Source organism: Mandrillus leucophaeus, unplaced genomic scaffold, assembly GCF_000951045.1.
Source record: "Mandrillus leucophaeus isolate KB7577 unplaced genomic scaffold, Mleu.le_1.0 Scaffold54, whole genome shotgun sequence".
Classification (NCBI taxonomy): domain Eukaryota; kingdom Metazoa; phylum Chordata; class Mammalia; order Primates; family Cercopithecidae; genus Mandrillus; species Mandrillus leucophaeus.
Genome location: NW_012105808.1, coordinates 1,405,477 through 1,406,344, shown reverse-complemented (window position 1 = coordinate 1,406,344; position 868 = coordinate 1,405,477).

The window sequence follows — 868 nt, the reverse complement described above, 5'->3', positions numbered from 1 at the left end:
TGGCACGATCTCAGCTCATTGCAAGCTCCGCCTCCCAGGTTCACGCCCCTGCCTCAGCCTCCCAAGTAGCTGGGACTACAGGTGCCTGCCACCACACCCAGCTAATTTTTTGTATTTTCAGTAGAGAGGGTTTCACCGTGTTAGCCAGGATGGTCTCGATCTCCTGACCTCGTGATCCGCCTGCCTCGGCCTCCCAAAGTGCTGGGATTACAGTCGTGAACCACCACGCCTGCCTGGCTAATTTTTGTATTTTTTGTACAGATAGGGTTTTGCCATGTTGCCCAGGCTGGTCTCGAACTCCTGAGCTCTGGTGATGTACCCGCCTCGGCCTCCTGAAGTGCTGGGATTACAGGCGTGAGCCACTGCGCCCAGCCTGGTTCCTCAATCTTTGTGGCACTTGTCTACCTTGACGTTATGTATATAGTAAGCGTTTTGGGGAAGTCCCAGCTCCGTCCACACTGACCTGGAGAGGGTGCCGGGCGTCTGCTGAGTGTGAGAGAACGAGGCCTGCACTCCGCCCGCTCATCTGCAGCTTCCCGGCCTCAGGCTATGTCTCTGTACAATGGAGCCCCTGCCACGGGGGCGGACCCACCACCTGGGTCCGGGGTCTGGGATCTAGAAGCTGGGGCTTGAAGTCTGGGGTTGAGTCTGGGATCTAGGATTCACGGTCCGAGGCCTGGGGTCCCGCACTGAGGTCTGTGCTCGAGTGTTTAGGATCCCCGGTCTGGAGCCCGGGCCCTGGACCCCAAATTCTGGACCTTGGTCTGGAGTCTGGGCTTCAGGTGAGGATGCTTAGGGAGCGGAGCAAGAGGGTCTTTCACCAGCCCCTCCCCTCTGCAGGCCCCTCCTCCTCTTCCCTCTCCTCTCT